Here is a 19,792-nt window from a genome sequence, read left to right on the forward strand (position 1 = left end):
CAACCCGTAGCAGTTGTGAAAGACAAGGGCTTGTCAACCTGAGCCCACAGGGGCTGCCTGCTCTGCCCATCCATACCATACACACTGTCTCAGCGGTCTCCAGACTGGCTCGAGATCTGTTAAAGGTTTTTCAGACTAGCTGGCTTTCAAGCCCTCCCTGCTAAGCCACCCTCCAACCCCAGGGTCTAGGTTGGTTCCTTCAAGGAACCCATCTAAATCTTGCTTCCAGTTTAAAGGTGATGGGAGTTGCTGGTATCATAAGGCTGAGGATGAGGGCAGGTGGCAGGGCTCAATGGGCCTCAGAACATCACCCATATGCTCACTGTTCACCCACCCAAAGCTTTGCCCACGCACAGCCTGGCAGCAGGAACAGCAGCCCAGAACTTAACCCTTGAGTAGCATGGGGAAAGCAGCTTCAAAATGAGCCAATACGGCTGGTGTGAACTTTGGAACTTCAGCGCGCGCGCGCACACACACACACACACACACACACACACACACACACACACACACACACACACACACTATGCCGTTATGCTATGGTTCCTCTTGGGAACCTCGCTTAAAGCTCCGGATTCGAAGTGGGTGGGGGGAGTCCCAGAGGCTGGGGATAGGGGTAGTGCAGGGGTGGGAATGTGACCACTTGGGATGAGGAAGGGTGCCAAGGAGAAGGACACTCAATGCCTTGGCGGAGAGGTCTGCACTAGAGCTGAAGTTGGGTTCTAAAGGCCCCAGTTGTGTTTGGGGTTCGTTGAGCCTTCTTCAACCGTGCCCCTGGCCTCTCTTGTTTGAATAAGCAAACAGGACAAACGAGGGGAACACCTTTTAGTCTCAAAAGAACTCCAAAAATAGATCCGGTCTCTCCCAGCTCCAGGCGGAAAGCTCCGGGGTGAGCACCTGCTCCGCGACTTCGACTTTCTGGGTTCTTGGCTCCCTTTCCAGGAATTCCCAGCCGGGTCCAGGTTCCCCCGAAAGACCTGGGCTGTAGCCCCTCCCCCCCTCCATCTTTCCAGCTAAATCGAGCGAGCGAGCGAGCGAGCGACAGGTCCCCTACCCCGGCGCTGGGTAGCGGCGACACGCAGGACTCACCCTCGGGCGAGGCGCGGACTCCGGCCAGGACTCCGGGCTGGGCCAGGTAAGTGCAGCCGCTGCAGGTAGGAAGCAAGGCTCTGCCCGAGCCGGCTGAGGCGGTGTAAGAGGCTGACAGGTTGTTTCCCCCCTCCTCCTCTCGGTCGTTAACCACACCCCTGCTGCTCTCCTCCCTACTTCCTTAAAGGGTGGGGTGTGAGTCTGTGTGTGCAGGCTCCAGCCTCTTACCATAAACTCTGAAATAGACGCCGCCTGCAATTCCCAGAGCTGCCCGCTGACCCAGGGGCCAGAGCCCGTTTCCTGAGGGCCCTACGTTCCTCGGGTGCCCCCCAGAACTCTCGCGATTGGCTGATACCCCAACTCCTACCACCCCTGGATTCTCCTTCCACGCATCCTTATCTGCAGCCTTTGTCACCAGACCTGTCTCAAGTTCTCAGCAGTGGCCCAGTGGCCTCAGACCTTGAAGTGGCCCCCACCCTAGGGCAGATGAATATTAGGGACGCAGACCCCCGCCCCCATATGACTGGTACAAGGTTGGAAGCACTTAGGACTGGCTTTCTCAGCCCATACCCCGCAGGACCAGAGCACAGCTCAAAAATAGTCAGGGAAGGGATGGTAGAGTGTGTTTCTATCTAGCCTGAGTTTTCATCCCAGGAACCAAAGGCATAATACTGAATGTAGCTGTGGGTGTCTGTGATGCCAATCCTCTGAAAGTTTACTCTCAGGAGGATAAGACATTCTATGTTATCCTTGGCTACAAGGTGACTTCAAGGTGAGACTAGGCTTCAGGAGGTCGTGTCTCAAAAAAACAAAACAAAACCCAGAAAAGAATAGAGAAGACACGCCCACCGTTTTCTTCAGAAACCCTCTTCCTACACCAGTTTGTGTCAGGGTCCCTCTGAAGAAGCTGGTCACCTCTCTACTGAGTCAGCAAGGCATGAGACTTGAGGCAAATCAAAGGCACTTAGGGACATCACTTCTCCACCCCAGAAAGATTCTGACTTGCTCATAAGTGGAGTTAGTGAGCTGGATTTAGCAGAAAACCCTCCCCCAGGCATCTTTATCCTGTATTCTGTGAAGGTGGGGGGTCTAGTCACAATTAGGTCTCTGAGGGTAGCAATCCTGAAACTGTGCAGTCAAGCTGCCCAGCTACCAACGGAAGCCACAATCTCCATGACACTTCTAAATTCAACAGGCCTCTTGCACCAGGGGAACATCAGCCTTCCACTCACCTTCCAGGGTGGTGATGATGGCTTCTTAAGAGAAAATAGAATTAAATTAATTAATTAAGCACTCAGGAGGCAGAGGAAAGCAGAACTCTGAGTTCAAGGCCAGCCTGATCTACAGAGTGAATTCCAGCACAGCCAAGGTTACATAGAAAAGTCCTGTCCTGAAAACATCATCATCATCATCAGTAGTACTATATAAAATATATATATTTATATACAATTATATATTATTGTATAAAATGTATAAAATATTATCTAAGATAATATATTATAGAAAAAGTATTAATAGTATAATTATGTTATTATAAATTATTATTATCATTATTTAAAGCTACAAAGTCCATGTTTCTTAAGATGTAACAAAATGCAGATTTTAGCTGTATACTCCATGTCTACTGAAAACCCTAATCTGAAGCCAGCGACACCCACTCTCAAATGTCCCAACTCCACAATATAACCTACCATCTGCTGGGCCAGCTGGACCCTCTCTTTTATGCTGAACTGTCCCATTTGTCAACCACTCCTGCACTCACATGCAAGTTTGGAGGGGATACTGGTAGAAATGAGGTGTCAAAGGTAGCCAGGTGAAATTCTTCCTCTAGTACTTGGAGAGAAAAAGACAGGTGGAGGGGTAAAACCGGATGGGTGTAGGGAAGCAGGGTCTGGGGTAAATGACCACAGAGCAGAGAAAGTGTCAGAGGGGTGTCGGCAGCGGGGTGGCTGAGGGTGTCAGCAGGGGGCAGCTTTCTGAAATTTTGGACTTGGGAATGGGTGGGTGACTGATGGTCTTGAGGTGTTGAGGGGAGATCTACCTGAAGGACGGCAGGGCTGACTGTGGAAGAAAAGCTGGGTTTGTGTGTGCTGCCCCTCTGTGGGCATACATGTGAACTACAGCCGTAGCTTCGCTCAGTTCCTCTCTGTTAAGCCCTAAGGAGCTGTGTTCTTCCTTCCTTCCTTCCTTCCTTCCTTCCTTCCTTCCTTCCTTCCTTCCTTTCTTTTTTTCGAGACAGGGTTTCCCTGTGTAGCCTTGGCTGTCCTGGACTCACTTTGTAGACCAGGCTGGCCTCGAACTCACAGTGATTCACCTGCCTCTGCCTCCCGAATGCTGGGATTAAAGGCATGCGCCACCACGCCCGGCCCACGTGCTGTATTCTTTTCCTCCAAACCTCTCTAAGCAGATTTTTTTCTTTCTACATTTCTAAAGAGATGTATGTTTCATTATACATTTTTCATACATGTGAATCATGTACTTTGGCGTTACTCACTACACACTGTCTTCCTGTTGTGCTGGTGTCCACTCTCGCCCTAGACTGTAGGTTCTTAATCTTCCTAGTGCTGTAAGCCTCTAGCACAGTTCCTCACGTAGTGGTGACCCCCAACACCATAAAATCATTTTGGTGCTATTCCATAACGGTAATTTTGCTACTGTTATGAATTGTAATGTAAATGCTTGTGTTTTCTCACCCCTGTGAAAGGGTCGTTCAACTCCCAAAGGGGTCGCAATCCACAGGCTGAGAACTGCTGCCCCGGACAGTCTCACTTCCTCTAGCCAAGTAAGAAGAATAACAGGCGCGCACCACCAGGCCCAATTTATATAATTTGTAAAAATCAAGATTCTGCATATAGAAAAAAAAGACATTTGATATTTTTTGAGCCTGGCTTATTTTGCTTATCATGATGATGTCCAGCCTAGTTTTCAGAAAATGACATAATTTTTACCCTTCTTTGTGGCTGAATGATGAGGAGAGGGTGAGGGACAGAGGGAGGGAGGGGGAGGGAGGGAGAGAGGGAGGGAGGGAGGGAGGGAGGGAGAGAGGTGACCACATTGTCTTTTCTCACTCATCTGTTGATGGACGTCCAGGCTCACTTTGTACCTTGGGTCTTTTGTGACTAGAGGCCCAGCAACCATGCATGTCTGGGTGTCTCTGTGGTGTCTAACTTGCATTGTTTCCGGTATTTACTCAAAAGTCATGGCTGGATCACACAGAGGTTCTCTTCAGTTTTTGGTGGACCCTCCATACTTTTACCCACGGTGGCTGAGTTAACCAGCTAGCCTTCGCACTTGCTGCCCTTTTTTTCCTTGATGATGGTAGAGATTCTGACTGGGGTGAGATTGAGTCTGAAGGCAGTTTTCATTGGCATCTCCCTGAGATGTAAGGGTGCTGAACACCTTTTTAGGTACGCATTGACTGTTTTGTACTTCCTCTTTTGGGAACTACCTGTCCTGTTTATCAGTCCATGTATTGATCAGCTGGTTTATTTTCATGGTGTTTAGATTGTGCAGTTCTTTACGTAGTCCCCATCCCACCCCCATTCTGGCTCTGCTCCAGCAATTGTTTCCTCTGTCCTCCAGACGTTTCTTAACGTCAATTCTTGGGATTGGTAAACATCACAAGAACACAGGACCCTGTGATCTTATGGTCCTGCTCAGAAAGTCCTTGCTGTGACCACATCTTACAGTGCTTTACCTGTGGGTTTCTCTGGCACTTTCAAAGGTCCAGGTCTGACATTAAGGCCTTTGATCCATTTGAATTGAGTTCTGTGCGACGTTTAGCATCTGGTTTTATTCTACAGGTGAGAACCCGGTTTTCCCAGCACCATTTACAGGCCTTGTTGTGTCTCTAATGTATGTTTTCATAGTTCCATCAAAAATCAGCTGGCTGTACCTGTGAGTGTTCGTGAGCCCTCTTTTCTGTCCCATTGGTCTTTGTGTCTGTGTGGTTTTTATCACTATGGCTCTGTAATATCACTAAAGATCAGGTGTTTTGATACCTTTGGCACTGCTTTGCCACTAAGGATTTCTATTGCTAGTCGGAGTGTTTTATGCTCCGATAGAAATTTCAGGATTTTTTTTTTTCTAGTTCTATGAGGAACGTCATTGGCATTTTGATGGGAATTTCAGTTCATTTGTACTTAGCTTTTGGTAATATGCCCATTCTTACAAAGTTATCTCATCTATCCAGGAACTTAAGAAATCTTTCCATCAAGTGCCTTCCTCGGTTTCTTTCACTGGTGTCTTAAAGGTTTTATTGTAGAGACCTTTCAAAACTTCCTTGGTTATATTTATTCGTAGGGTTTTGGGTTTTGTTTGTTTGGTTGATTGGTTGGTTTTGTCTTTGAAACAGGGTCTCTCTATGTAGCCCTGGCTATCCTGGAACTGACTATGTAGACCAGGCTGGCCTCAAACCCACAGAATCAGAGCCCCTGCCTCCCCTCTGCCGGATCAAAGGCATGCACCACGACACCTGGCTCTTAGGCATTTATTTTTTGAAGCTATGATAAATTAGTTCTTAGCCAGGCATGGTGGCGCACACCTTTAATCCCAGCACTCGGGAGGCAGAGGCAGGCAGATCGCTGTGAGTTCGAGGCCAGCCTGGTCTACGAAGTGAGTCCAGGACAGCCAAGGCTACACAGAGAAACCCTGTCTCGGAAAACAAAAAATCCAAACCAAACCAAACCAAAACCAAAAAAACAGTTCTTTTCCCTAATTTTTCCTCAGTGATTTTGTTATTGGCATTTGGAAAAGCCATTCCATTTTGTATGTTGATTTTATGTCCTGCTATCACGCTAAAAGAGCATGATACGTCTAAGTTTTCTAGTAGAATCTTTAGGGCCTTCCAACTCTAGGAACATAACATTTAAATATTTTATATTTATTGCCTCTGTATTTCTTTTTAAATTAATTAATTAATTACTTCACTTTACATCCCAGTTGTAGCCCCCTCCCTCCTCTCTTCTACTCCTGGTCTCACCCTACCTCGTTCTTCCCCATATCCCCCCTCCCCTACTCCTCAGAACAGGAACACTGCCCCCCAATCCCAGCACATGAAGTTGCATCAGGACTGAGCTCATCCTCTACCAAGGTGGCCTGGTGAGGGAGCCCCACCAGGGGAAAGTGATAAAAAAAGCATGCAAGAAAGCCCTTATCAGAGACAGCCTTCCCCCCCCCCCCCCCCCCGCACCTCCTTACTTTGCCCAATGTCTGTGAGTCTGAGCATCTGTTTTGAACCACTGCCGGGTGGAGCCGCTCAGAAGACAACTCTGCTAGGCTCCTGTCTGCAAGCATAGCAGTTAATAGTGTCAGGAGTTAGCACTCTCCTATCGGGCAGGTCTCAGGGGTGGCCAGGCATCGGATGGACACTCCCTCTGTCTCTGTGCTTTCTTTATCCCTGCATATCTTGGAGGTAAGGTAAATTTTGAGTTGAAGTTTTTGTGAGTGGGTTAGTGTTCCTCTCCATCTACTAGGAGTCCTGTCTGGTTAGAAAGTGGTGCCTTCAGCCTCATGTCTGCTGCTAGTAGAGATCTCAGCTAGAGTCACCCTCATATCCTCCCAGGAGCCTGCCCTGACACAGGTCTCCAGCCTGTCTCAGAGATGCCCCAGGCAGAGGTTTCTCTTCTCTGCATGCCCTCTGTCCTCCTCTGTGCCCAGTTCCCCACATCACCTCTATATTTCTTTCTCTTGCTTTATTGCTCTAGAGCAAGCTTGTGTTAATAAGAGTGTGGAGAGAAGACACCTTAGTTCATTCCTTATGGTAGAGGAAACCTTTTAAATTTTCTCACTTGGTATAATATTGATGATAGGTGTGTGTGTGTGTGTGTGTGTGTGTGTGTGTATTTATATAGCCTTCATATATAACCTTCATTGTATCGAAGAATGTTCCTTTAATCATTTTCTGCAAGACTTTTTATTGTAAAAAGAGTTTGAGCTTGAGAAAGGCCTTTTCTGGGTCTAAGGGGATCACATGACTTCTGTCCCTGGGTCTAATGGGATCACATGACTTCTGTCCCTGGGTCTAATGGATCACATGACTTCTGTCCCTGGTCTAATGGGATCACATGACTTCTGTCCCTGGGTCTAATGGGATCACCATTGACTTCGTCCCTGGGTCTAATGAGATCACAGGACTTCTGTCCCTGGGCTTAATGAGATCCCACATGACTTATGTTCCCTGGTCTAATGAGATCCACGTGGACTTCTGTCCCTGGGTTCTTCTAATGAGATCACCATGACTCTGGCCCTGGGTCTAATGAGATCACATGACTTCTGTCCCTGGGTCTAATGGGATCCACCATGACTCTGTTACTGGGTCTAATGTAGATCACATGACTTCGTCCCTGGGCTAATGAGATCACATGACGTCTGTCCCTGGTCTAATGAGATCACATGACTTCTGTCCCGGGGTCTAATGGGAATCACATGACTCTGTCCCTGGTCTAATGGGATCACATGACTTCTGTCCCTGGGTCTAATGGATCACATGACTTCTGTCCCTGGCTTCTAATGAGAATCACATGACTTCTGTCCCTGGGTCTAATGGGATCACATGACTTCTGTCCCTGGGTCTAATGGGATCACATGACTTCTGTCCCTGGGTCTAATGGGATCACATGACTTCTGTCCCTGGGTCTAATGGGATCACATGACTTCTGTCCCTGGGTCTAATGAGATCACATGACTTCTGTCCCTGGGTCTAATGAGATCACATGACTTCTGTCCCTGGGGTCTAATGGGATCACATGACTTCTGTCCCTGGGTCTAATGAGATCACATGACTTCTGTCCCTGGGTCTAATGAGATCACATGACTTCTGTCCCTGGGTCTATTCATGTATGTGATTTGCATATATCAGACCATCCTTGCATCTATGAAATGGAGCCAACTCAGTTATTCTGTGTGGTCTTTTGTATGTTGTTGAATTCAGTTTACACGCATATTTTGAGGATGTTCGCATCTGTGCTCTTCTGGAAGGAAGCTGGTCTGTAGTTTTCTTCTTACTGCTCTCGGGCTTCCTCCCTTTGCAGTTTGGGTCGTAGGGAGATGCTGCCTTTACAGACTGAGTTTGGTACAGTGCTTTCTCTTTCTGTGTTTATGAAATAATTCAAGGGGCATTGATGTTATATCGTTATTAAAGGTCTGGTAGATTCTCTCTGGGCCTCCCCTCCTTTTTTTTCTTTCTCTCCCCTGCCTTCCTCCTCTCCCTCCTCTTCCTCCTCCTCCTCCTTCTTCTTCTCTTTCTCTGCCTCTCTCTCTGTCTCTGCCTCTCTCTCGCTCTCTGTCTCTCTCTGTCTCTCTCTGTCTCTGTCTCTGTCTCTCTCTCTGGCTCTCTCTGGCTCTCTGTCTCTCTCTTTGTCTCTCTCTTGCTCTCTCTCTCTCTGTCTTTCTGTCTCTCTCTCTGTCTCTCTCTCGCTCTCTCTGTCTCTCTCTGTCTTTCTCTGTCTCTGTCTCTGTCTCTCTCTCTCTGTCTTTCTCTGTCTCTCTCTTGCTCTCTCTCTCTCACTCTCTCTCTCGCTCTCTCTGTCTCTCTCTCGCTCTCTCTGTCTCTCTCTCTCGCTCTCTCTCACTCTCTCTCTCTCTCTTACCCTCTCTCTCTCTCTCTCTCTCTCTTTTAAAAACCGGTCTCATTCTAAGGCCCAGGCTGATCTGGAATTCGCTATGTAACCCATGCCTTGAACTCACAGCCATTCTCCTGCTTCAGCCTTCCAAGTGCTGGGATTATCAGTGTAAGCAATCAGCTATGTTTGGCTTACAGCTCTTCTTCACCAGGAGCCCTTGTGGTTAATCCTCCTTGTTAACATGGCTGAGCTTATAACTACCCAGAGGATGCACCTTTACGCATGCCTGTGATAGTATTTCCAGAGAGGTTTCACTGAATGTGATGGTTTCAATGAGATCGGCCCCCCACCGACTTATGTATTTGAATGTGTAGTCCCCACTTAGGAGTATAGCCTTGTTGGAGGAGGTATGTCACTGGGAGTGGGCCTGCCCCTCACCCTCCCATAGCTTTGAAGCTTAGAATACAGATCCCAGCTCTGGTCCAGAACCATGCCTGTTCACCTGCTGCATGATGACCATGGACTAACCCTCTAAATTTATAAACAAGGCTCCAGCTAAATGTTTTCTTCTATAAATTACCTCGGCCGTGGTGTTTCTTCTAAGCAACAGAACAGTAACTAAGACAGCAACCAAGGAAAACCTACCCTAAATGCAAGTGGCAGCATCCTATAGGGCCCAGAGGGAATACAAAGGGAAAGAGAAACAGAAGGGAGCCTGATGGGTACCAACATTCATCTCTCTCTGATTCCAATGAGCTGTCATTTCACCAGCCAGCTCACACCCTTACAGCATCGCTTCTCTGACATCATGCAGTTTGGGCATGTAGCCCAATCTAAATGCCCCCCAAGTTGCACCTTTGCATAATGACAATAAAAGTAACCAATGCAACAGACTCTCTTTTTCAGCACCTCGGTGTCATTACTTGCTATAGATCTGGTTGTTTGTAGGCTCCTTATTTTTGGTAGACATAATATGTCTATGAACTTAACCATTTCCTCTCTATTTTCTGGAATAGTTTTTGAAAGTGTGCTGTTAATGATTCTCAAAAATTTCATTGTTATCCTCTGCTATGCCCCTTGTCAGCTCTAATTTCATTAATTTGTGTTGCTTTGGCTAAGGTTTCATTGATATTATCTCTTCAAGGAAACAACTCTTTGCTTCATTCATTCTTCGTATTACTCTTTTAGTGACTGTTTCATTAGTTTCTGTCTTATCTTTATCACTCTTTCCATCTGCTCATTTGGAGTTTAGCTTGTTTTTTTTTTTTTGTTTTTTTTTTATATTTATTTTTTTATTTTTCTAAGAACTGGAAGTGCAGCATCATTTATTTGTCTTCTTTATAGTTTCTAAGATCTATATTTACTATTTTGAGTTATATGTATGTGTGGTCTGTGTTCCTGAATGCAGGTGTCTCAAGAAGCCAGAGAAGTAGGACTCTCCTGGGGCTAGCGTTACAGGGGACTGCAAGCCACGTGACACAGGTGATTGGAACTGAACCCCAATATCCTGCAAGCACAGTATGTGCTTTTAACTGCTAAGCCACCTCTCTAGACTCTTCTTTCAGACTTTCTTCCAAATTTACGCACTCAGAGCTATAAACCCCCATTTTGGAACCACCTTTCCCACATCACAAAAGTTCTGTCAAATTGTGCTTTGGTTTCATTCAATTCTAGGATTTTTTTTTTTTTTAACTTCCTCCATGATCAATGAGCCACACCAAAAATGAATTGTCCTTGCTTTATGTCTTTACATAGCTCCTGTAGTTTTTCCTACTGATTTCTTTCATATTACATTATAATCTGATGAGATGCCATATGTTTTCTCTTACTTGTTAACTGGTTTTATGGCACAAAATGTGATCCATCTGAAAGGGAGCTCCATGGAATACTGAGAAGAATGTGTTACATGGAATATTATCAAGATGTTGCTGAAGGCCACTTGATTGACTCTGAAGAGTCCTTGGTGATCTTTGGTTTGGAAGACTTATCAACTGGTAAGAGTAGGGAAGGAAGCCATGCATATGACTGCATACAGACCTCTTATTTTATGTTGAATAGTGTTTATTTTATGAAATTAAGTATGCCAATGTTTATGTCTTCTTGATGGAGGACTACTCTCCTCATTAATACACAGTAACCTTCTTCAAATGTTTAATTTTTAGCTTGAAATGAACTAGGTGATATACAGACATACTCACTCCTGCTTGGTTTTGGCTTCTTCTTACTTGGTATATAGTTTTTTTGTTTGTTTGTTTGTTTGGGTTTTTTTTTTTTTTTTTTGCAGACAGCCAACAGTTGGCTCTTGTTTTAGTCCACTCAGCTTCTCTGTGTCCTTTGATTGAGGTTAAGATCATTTATGTTAGGGTTATTATTAAGAGTAAATTTCTTATTTCTTATTTCTTTATTTATTTGTGTATATAAGCACTCTGTTTGCATCTATAACTGCATGACAGAAGAGAGCATCAGATATAAGAGGGCATCAGATTTCATTATAGATGCTTATGAGCCACCATGTGGTTACTGGGAATTGAACTCAGGACCTCTGGATGAGTAGCCAGCGCTCTTAACCACTGAGCCATCTCTCCAGCCCAAGAAGAACTTTTCTTATTCTTATAATTTTATTGGCAGTTTTCCTAGTTAGTTCAAATACTGTTCTTCTCTTTTTCAATATTCATTCTAGGGATTTTCTGGCTTGCTGAATTGGGCGTGGTTTATTCTTTCCTAGTTCTCGTTGGCTCATCCCTTCCTCTACAAAGCTTACTCCTTCATGCATTCTTCTGTTTAAATTTTTTCTTCTTTCTTTTTCCTTCTTCTGGGCATAGGACTCTTTCAAGTGTCTTCTGAAATCTTGGCTCAGTGGTCACAAACTACTTCACTTTATGCTTATCTTGGGAAATCTTTATTGCTCCATCAATTTTTAAAGATCACTTTTCTGGAGGTAATGATTTTTGTTGGCAGTTGTTTATCTTTAGCGCTTGAAGTATATCATTCCATACTTTCCTGGCTTTTAGGGTTTCTGCTAAGAGGTTAAATACTCTGATGAACTTGCCTTTTTCATTCTCTCTAGCATCTTATGATATTGTCTCTCTGATCTTAAGTCCCAGCATCTTATCTATAGCATGTCAGGGAGGGCTTCTTTCTAGTCATGTCTACTTGGATGCCTAAATGCCTCATTTGCTTGTATACTTACATACTTCCCTAGACTTTATCACAAACTTTCATGAAATAAATAGTTTATGCTTTCAATTTATGACTCCATCTTCAATCCCTGTGGGGTGGTACATTTGATCATGGCCAGAGTTCTTGAATGTAGCATCATGCTTGCTATCTTTTCTTTACTGATATTTTATTCTAATAAGTCATTGACTATGTCTTCAATCCCTGGTAACTTTATTTTACTTGATCTCATATATTGAGGATTTCCAGTTCATTTAAAATTTGATTCATTGAATTTTTAAAAATCCCAACATGTTTCAAATGTTTTGTTTTCATCAGTGTTGTTGACTTTCTTATCAAAGGCTTTAACTGACAATGTTAATTCATTCTCTCTTTGTTTGTATCTTCTTTGAAAGCGTTGATTGTTTTATAGTTAGATTTTTTTAAATGCTTTAACTTTTTAAATTATATACACCTTTATGTGTGTGTGGTCCATATAAGTAAATATAATGCCTGTGGAGGGGTATCAGATCCTCTGGAACTAGAGTTATAAGTAGGTATGAGCCCTCTGCTGTGGGTGCTGGGAACTGAACTCAGGTCCTCAGCAAGAACAGTATAACTTTTAAACACTGAGACATCTTTCTGGTCTCTTATAATTAGACTTTAGGGTCCTTTTTAAAATCTGTTTTAATCATTTCAGTCTCTTTAGACAGTTTTTAAGGAACTATGATCTTTTCAAGGAGTTTATTGCATTGCTTTTACAGGTTGTGTTTCTGTGTTGTGATTTGTATATCAACTGAGATGGGTGTCTTCTGGTTTTATTTGGGTTTGGTTTTATTTTGAAGGTCTTCTGACTAAACAATCTCCCCCTGAGGCTCATTCTCAGGACCACGTAGATGCTTAAGGAGGAGAAAATGCTGCAAAAGAATAATGTCAACCCCCCCAAGGCCTAGAAGGATGATTGTAATAGATACCAACGATCACCAAAAACCTTAGAAAATAAAATGTAAAAGTAGGGCCTGAGAGATGGCTCAGAGGTTAAAAGTACTGTCTGTTTTTCCAGAGGTCCTGAGTTCAATTCCCAGCAACCACATGGTGGCTTAGAACCACCTGTGAGATCTGATGCCTTCTTCTGGTGTACAGGCACACATGCAGGCAGAATACTGTACAAATAAATAAATCTTTAAAAAATAATTTAGAGTGAGGGATGAGGTTTAAAATTAAGGTATTAGTAAAAATACAGCAGGAATAAGGAAAGGGAAAGACCAGGAAAGGGGAGAAGTAAGAAGAATCAAGTTATCTCAAGGAAGGGAAAAGAGCAAGAGAAACAAGGATTCATAATAATAAAAGTTATGCAAATTAAATTAGTCAACATAAGGAGGGAAACTAAAAATGCATGCTTAAAAAAATAAGAGATATCAAAAATCTACTTAGTAAAGAGAAAAAATGAGGAAAATGTAAGCTCAATTTTGTTAACAATTATACTTTATTATGAACTCACTAACAGTATGTACCTTACTTACAACCCGAGTAACCCAAACAATAGGAAAAGGATATTAAGGAACACAATAATGAAACCTTAAGGATATCAGTTGCAAGGAACAATTCTCCTGGCGTAGTCAGCAGGATCTCAGCAAACCAGCAATTCAACCAAGGTTGTTGCTGGAACCTGGAACAGCAGCTGAGGCCCAGAGCCTCAGCCGGAGCCCAAAGCCTTGCAGCCTTCCCTGGAGCAGTTCTCTCTAGGAGCGTCTCTCCAAGTGCAGGGACCAACAGCCAAAACAATCCCAAGTCCTTTCTCTGCAGCCTCTTGTTTTGGGCTCATATACACGTCTCCTCTCAGAGTCTCTACTAGGATGTTTTCAGCTGGCAGCATCCAAGCTCCCACAAGAAGTGGTTTGAGTTCTCTCACAAGTCTGTTCCTCATCCCACACTTGGGATCAACACAAAAACATGTTTATCTCCTCTTCAGGGAAAGGTTTTTCTTTTGTTTGTAATGGGATGGTCAGTTCAAGTTGGAGTCTCTTGTCTCTTCTGCTGTTCAAGCTGATGCCAAGACTGGCTTGGATAGAGGCCTCCTGTCAAGGATCTGCCTGACCCATGTTAGGAGCTTCCCTTTTCTTCTTCAGAAGAACCACACTTTATAGTGACCTTCCTTTCTATAAGGCCCATTGACTGACTAGAACTTTAGTGGCTGTGGAGGGGTTGGAATGTTGCAGATCCAGAGCCTCATGACAATTTATCGTGTGCTGTCTTTAGGCCCCTGATCTCCCATGTCTTCCTTTCTCCATGTCTGATGTAACATGCTTGTTATTAACAGGTGAAACTTTTTTTGAATGTATTCATTTAACAGACTGCTAGTTCCCACCAAGCAAACGGCTAAGCATATTGTCAGTGTATGAGGCTGATAGCTGAGAATTCCGTGCTGGGCTTTAACCCGTCAACTTGATGCCTCCACCAATGTATTTCACTGGGCTGAGTCAATGATAAACTGTGGAGTGATACTTGAAACCACAGGCATGCCTGGGGTTTTCCGGTGCTCAGCTTCTTAGTCTGTGGGTCATGACTCCATGTGACATGGCTTAATGAAATATGGGGGAGGGAGGTCACAGAAAACTTAGCAATAATAATCAGTGACCAAAACTTCAGACTAAACATGTAAGGAATCAGGCATGTTTCTAGAAGCACTGTAGTTCATCATATGACTTCATTGCCACCTTGATTCTGAACACACAACATGTGCACTTTGCACTATGCATATTGGCTGTGCTTATAGCATCTCAGCGCAAGTTCAAGATTATCATAGGTCATGATGGCAGTTGTTACGCTAGGTCATGAGCGGTAGGTGGGGCTTTCTGTAGGCTATGAGTGGTAGGTGGGGCTTTCTGCAGGTCATTAGTGGTAGGTGGGGTTTTCTTTAGGTTATGCGTGGTAGGTGGGGCTTTCTGCAGGTCATGAATGGTAGGTGGGGCTTTCTGTAGGTCATGAGCGGTAGGTGGGGCTTTTTGTAGGTTATGAGTGGTAGGTGGGTCTTTCTGCAGGTCATTAGTGGTAGGTGGGGCTTTCTTTAGGTTATGTGTGGTAGGTGGGGCTTTCTGCAGGTCATGAATGGTAGTGTTTTCCTGTAGGTCATGAATGGTAGTGTTTCTATTGCACATCGTTTTCTTCTCTTTTGAAGATACGATAGTTGAATTGTACTTGTGGGGGCACTCTCCAGCAGGATCTTTGGCCACTGTCCCTGGAGGACAAAGGGGGCAGAGATGGTGGGATGATGAGCACTCTCCAATGGCTGTGAAGGAAGGAAACAGCCTTCTGAGATCAGCTTCAGCAAGACTACTCAACTTTATTTGGGGTGAATAAAGGCTGTATAGTTCTTGGGGGTGGGTGGAGGGTTCCCAGGGTAGGTGCACACTATTGGTTGGGGCTAGGATTTACATTTGGCAGCACAGTCCGACCCAATGAAGGGGGACACAGTACCTAATTAACCTACGGGCAGCAGGGGGAGAGTGGGAGAGTGCCAGCAGGGAACTGCGCCAAAGGTCATATTTCAGGTGTGGTTAGAGGCCTGGGTACCTAATGACATTCTCCAGATAAGTGGAAGCCCCACTGACAAACGGAGACCTCCACTTGGTGGTGAACTCAGGGCTTTCCCATCATTGGGGGACAGTAGCCTTAGCAGCAGGGGTTCCCAACAGTATTGACAGAATGTTCGAGTTTTTAAATTGCTGTTTAGGCTATTGACTCAAGTTTCATGTTGAGAAAATCATTAAATGAATCTTGGCCTGAGACTAGGACAGAATTTCCAGCAAATTCTGAAGTGACCTAAACATACTTCTGCCGTTTTGTTCTGTGCAGTCATGAGAAGCAGCGTTCTCGGCTTCGATAGCATACGTATATCAGAAATATTGCTGAACTTTGAAAAACACTGAAGATGCAATATCAAATATTCAGGTAAGATTTAATCCTGGCAGCATTTATGCATACATTTTTAAAAACCAACCTAAAGGTTAGTTATGTAAAATCACAAAGGATCTCAAATAGCCAAAATAAACATTAAAAGAACAAGGTCTGAACCTTATACTTCCAGATTTTAAAACTTACTACAAACACATAGACTAGATAGTCCTGGCATAGAGACAGATGGATAAAGATGGCATCCAGAAATGAATCCGTGCATGACCATCAAACGAGTCCTAACAAGTGTGCTAAAACTACACAAGGGAGAAAGGCTCACTTACTTGACAAGCAACATTAAGGAAATTCAATATCCACATGTCAAAAAATAAATTTGTCCAAAGGACACAATTGGTGGAGTAAAGCGATGGCCCAGAGAACAGGAGGAAGTATATGCAAATCATAAACCTGATAACACGGGGCTAAAATCTAAAATATATAAAAGAACTCTTATACATCAGCTAAGGGCCCAAAGATCTGATTGAAAAAATGGGCAGACTGGGTGTGCTGATAATGTTCCTGTAATCCAACGCTTACGAGGCAGGAGGATTAGGAGCGTGAGGTCATCTTAGGCCACACTGTAAATTCAAGGCCAGCTTGAGCTGCAAACCAGATGTTGTCCGCCCCCCCCCCAAAAAAAATAGCAAAAGGTTAAAATTCTCTCCAAAGAAAATATCCAAATAGTAACAAACTCGTTTTTTAAAAATGGGTAGTATCAATGATGGTTAGAAAAACCAAACAACTCTACCCCTCCCCATAGCCATTAAGATGCATTTGATGACATAAGAAACCTGGGAAGTAAAAAGTGTCGTCATGGGGTGAATATGAGTAATCAGAACACTTTTGTGCTGTTCTTAAGAAGGGGAAAACAATATTGTGGCCACTCAGAAATATAAGGGGCAATGCATAGGTGCTAGTAATCCCACTCTGGGGCCTATACTCAACAGAATGCAAACCATCGCCTCAAAGATGCCTCTGTACACTTGTTTCCACCGTGGCATTGATGGGAGCAGCCAGAAAGTGAAAGCAACACAGCTTTTAGTGATGGGCAAGAGGATAAACGGAGCGTGTATGGGACTTTGTATTAAAATGGACAACGGCAGGGATAGACCTTGAGGTGTCCTTGGGGGCTGCTCTTCTGGGTGCCCAGCTCTGTCATCATCCATCTGTGTGTGTGTGTGTGTGTGTGTGTGTGCGCGCGCGTGTGTGTGTGTGTGTGTGATGTTTCAGGGTAGCTGAAAACAAGTCAACAATGAAAAGGCAAATCCAGTATGTATCCACTTACAAAAGGCAGCGAGCATGGGCGAGTACATAGAGACAGGAGCACAGCGGTGGTTTCCAGGGAGCAGAGTGTGAGGACTTGGTTAATGTGTAGGTGAAACGCTTTATAGGTAATGGGTTCTGCACAGTGCTTACAGAGCAGCAAGAAAAACAACAAAAACCAAACACTGCCCAGCTGTACCCCCCCCCAAGATCATTAACACATTTTACATTATGCGGATTATACAATGGCAAATCTTTAATGCAAAAGGCAGCAGTAGGAATCTAAATCTTTATGTAAAATCCCTAAGTTTGTAAATGGGGACAGTCCTCCTGAATCTATACTTAACTGTCCAGTGGTGAAATGTCCTCCTTTTTTTTTTTTTTTTTTTTTTTTTTTTTTTTGTAGAAAAAGCAGAAGCTGAGGTGTACCTGGATGACTGTTCCCTACACCCCAACCTGGGTCAGTTCTGGTTGGCTCAGATCCATCATAGACTAATGAGGGCTTTTTGTTCATTTCTTCGTTTTTGAGAGAGAGTCTTACTCTGCAGTCCTGGCTGGCCTCCAACTCGCAGAGATCTGCCTGGCTCTGAGTTTTAGGCCTGTAGTGCTGCTATGCCTCACAGACCGACACGACTTGACGAAGCCTGCAGGAAAGGTTTTTAAGAAAGGTTTGTTAGCACGTGCGTGGGCCCTTTCTCAAGATTGATTTCTATGCAGGCACAAAGTGTGATGCTGGCACAGAGCCACTTTCCGAAGCCACAGGGAAGACCAGAAAGACACTCTGAGGCCAATTGAGGCCAGCTTCACAACTAGCTTTGGGAGCCTTATGTGTGTTTATACTTTAAAAGGTCATAGGAGATACACATGAGAGGCTGAATCAAATATGTCTGCAGCCCAATCCATGCAGAGGCAGGTGGCTCCCTACTCTTGCTATGTCCCTAGCCACTTGCATTGCACATTCCGTGTTAGCGACAGCCTCCGTGTGCTATTCAGAACAGCTAAGCACCCTTCACCCTCCTATCCCGGCTTTAGAGGAGGTCTAAGATATGGCTTCTTCATTGAGAGCGTCAGGCCACTCTGCTTTCCTTACAGGTTTCCCTGGCAACTGATGAACACACTCTCCTGGGACTGCATGCAGCTCTAGTTGCCTGTGTCTAGAGATGGTATCAGCGGCTTTCCTGCTGAACTGACCTTCATCTGCCCGTAATACTTTCTGTCACCTGATATCGACAGAGCCATACCAGCTCTTAGCATTAGACTTGTCTACTTTTCTCTTTATTTACCTGTGCTACTTAAACACTTGTATGTAAAGTGGATTCCTTGTAGATAGCAGTAGGACAAGCCTTGCCTTTATTTCTTGTCCACTGCCTTAAACAAACAGAGAGAGAGAGAGAGAGAGAGAGAGAGAGAGAGAGAGAGAGAGAGAGAGAGAGAGAGAGAGAGAATTCTTTTTTGCTAGGGTTTCAGTGACCACCCAAAAGTTCATGCCTTGGAAACTCAATCCCTAAATTCATGTTGCTATTTGAAATGAGGCCTTTTAGGAGGTTCTTAGAATGAGGTCACTGGGGTGGCACCCTGCCCTTGTTTTACTTTCTATTTCTGTGATAAAGACTGCAGCCAAAGACAACCCAGTGAGGAAAGGACTTGCTTGGCTTACACATCCTGAGTCCACTTCTATCGAGGGAAGCAAAGGCAGGGAAACTCAGGGTAGGAACCTGGAGGCAGGAACTGAAGAAGGCACACAGAGGGGTGCTGCTTGCTTGTTTGCTCCCCCATGGCTTGCTCAGACTGCTTCTTTATACAATCCAGGACCACCCGCTCTGGGTGGCACAGCCCACAGTGGGCTAGGTCCTTTCCTGTCAGTCATCAGTCAAGAAAATGCTCCCACAGGCTTGCCCACAGAACAGTCTTAGGGGGATGTTTTCTCCGTGCAGGTTCCCTCTTTCTGAATGACTCCAGCTTGTGTCAAGTTGACGAAATTAACCGGCACAACCATAGCGCTGCCAGTGGCTTTATAAGAGGAAGGGAGGTCCGAGCTGCCACACTTGCCTGTCTGGCCTTGTGATGTTCCCTGTCTCACCATGCTGCAGCAGGTTGGGACCCCACTCCTGAACATTCCTGCCTCCAGAACCTCTATTCTAGCAATAGGAATAGGAAACAGACCCAAACACTGCCTTTTGTCTTAGCACCTAGAAACTGTTTATCTAGTGCAGCATTTAACTAAGAATTGTAGGCTTTCTGTGATTCCACGGAGTTTGGAAATCTGCGGTGCCTGGCTTGGTGTTCATGCTGGGAGGAGACAGAAGCAGGGATAACTATGTCAGTAGCTTAGCTAGAATGGGGGACATGACACTCAGTAAGTGCCTCAGAATAATATATCCCCTCTAATGAGAACTGCGACAGAAGTTGGTACCAGATTGGCTTATTGTTAACAAGAGTTATTTTCCTCGATCTCTAGGTACATGTGAGGCATTCTCTTCCTGAAATTTTGAGAGCCATTTCCTTCTTTCTTAATACAGTGGAGAAAAAGGAAAGCCGGGAAGTAAAGCCATATGCTCCAGATCACACCGCAGCTCACTCCACAACTTGGAACCACGCCCCTTTGTAGTCCCAAAAGGACTACAGACCTCACAGGCTTCATGCTCGCTTTTGCGTTGCAGTTAAGTCCCCTATGCTAGCTTGATGTAGTGGTGCACACTTTTAATGCCAGCTCCTGGGTGGCAGAGACAGGTGAATATCTGTTCGTTGCAGGCCAGCCTGGTCTACAG

The 19,792-nt window shown here is 44.7% G+C and overlaps 1 protein-coding gene across 2 annotated transcripts in view; it reads right to left on the minus strand.

Moving 5' to 3' along the window:
* Positions 1–1,254, minus strand: part of Ptk2b (protein tyrosine kinase 2 beta) — a 119,535-nt gene extending 118,281 nt beyond the window's left edge. For both annotated transcript variants that reach the window (XM_051160738.1, XM_051160737.1), the window contains exon 1: positions 1,090–1,254. The gene's annotated coding sequence lies outside the window, so the exon portion shown is untranslated. The remainder of the gene's footprint in view (positions 1–1,089) is intronic.
* Between the last annotated feature and the right edge of the window lie 18,538 nt (positions 1,255–19,792).

The sequence above is a fragment of the Acomys russatus genome, chromosome 18 (genome assembly GCF_903995435.1).
Source record: "Acomys russatus chromosome 18, mAcoRus1.1, whole genome shotgun sequence".
Classification (NCBI taxonomy): domain Eukaryota; kingdom Metazoa; phylum Chordata; class Mammalia; order Rodentia; family Muridae; genus Acomys; species Acomys russatus.